Here is a 1,471-nt window from a genome sequence, read left to right as displayed (position 1 = left end):
CCACTTACACTATACCAGTTTTCACTTAATATTACTGTTATCACTTACAGGCCTTCCTATTATAGTGAGCGTCAGATTATCGCATACTTACAGCACTTAGAGCATCATATCGCAAGCACACACAGTATCAGTAATGCACTAACATGTGGTATTCTTTGAAGCAAGGCTCAACGCCCAAGCCAATGTTGCAGACCACACACTCGTACCTCGTGTCTTATCTTTGAGTGGTTTCTCTTAATCAAAGACAGACGTGACACTGCTGCTGGGGTTTAGGGCGGTTCGGTTGAGGAGGTATGGTGCTGGGGAAGTGGCATGCAGTGAGGCATAGGGGAGTCTGTGCGGCAGTGGTGGGGTGGTGGTGGTGATGGGGCCTGTCCTCTGCATATTTCGCGATGATTTCGCGGGACAGCTCCCTCACAAACCCCTCAAAGATCTCTGAGGTTCCCATTGTCAAGGTATGAAGGTAGTGGCAGTTCAGGACTGTGATATCAAGCAAGTGAAAGAAGAGCTTTTTGTACCACTTCATCATGGTCCTGGCACACACCACACTGGAAATCATGGAGCTGGACTGATGCACTTGCCTCATGTTGATATTGTAGTCTAATACCAACTCAGGTTTCCAGACGTGGCACCTCCTCTCACTGCAGTAATCCACGGAGTCTGTGCGGTGCATAAGGGGGCGGTGTACCGTCGATAGGAGGGAAACTTCCCTGTTGTGGTTCCACAGGGTGGCGAGGATGTTATTTGCCTTGAAAAAAAAAACACCTCATTCTTGTTAAGTTTCCTCCCAACCTTGACCATATGCTGACGGTTTGTCTTTACTGTACCACAGAGTCCGGTGTTGTGCAGGTGTAGGTACCGTGTGAGAAGGGGGCTAGTGTATCAGTTGTCCAGGTACAGCATGTGACCACGATGAAAGTACTCCTCTATCATTGTCTTTACACGGCCCCTGAGAGTCCAATACTTCGATCTTCTATTAGGTCTGTCTATGTACCCATGTACAAGACCATCTTGCACATAACCAGTCTTACAGTCACACATAACAAAGATCTTGAACCCAAAATGGTGTCTCTTGCTGGGTATGTACTGGCAAAAAGAAATATTGCCTCTCCACAACACGAGACTCTTGTTTATGACAAGGTCTCGATGAGGATAGAAGGATGAGCAGAACTTTTCCCACAGGTGATCAAATACCAGCCTTATTCTCCTCATTCTATCCGTGTTATTAGCATTAGCAGGATCGTCGGCACCATAAAAGTAGATGCGGCTGAGAATCTGCTGAAATCAATTCTGGCCCATTACTTTCTCAAAGAAAGGTGTGATGGTTATAGGGTCCGTAGACCAGTATGCCGGAATTTGTCTTTTCCGTACAGTACCCATCAAAAGAACTAGGGCTAGAAAGATAAACATCTCACTTATGGTAACTGGGTAATCATTCTGGAGGGAGTGCCTGCTTCTCCTACCTTCGCAC

Source organism: Coenobita brevimanus, chromosome 70, assembly GCF_032717465.1.
Source record: "Coenobita brevimanus isolate Jiangsu-jjx chromosome 70, ASM3271746v2, whole genome shotgun sequence".
Lineage (NCBI taxonomy): Eukaryota > Metazoa > Arthropoda > Malacostraca > Decapoda > Coenobitidae > Coenobita > Coenobita brevimanus.
The sequence above is the reverse complement of the archived record's forward strand: the minus strand, read 5'-3'. Positions refer to the sequence as shown.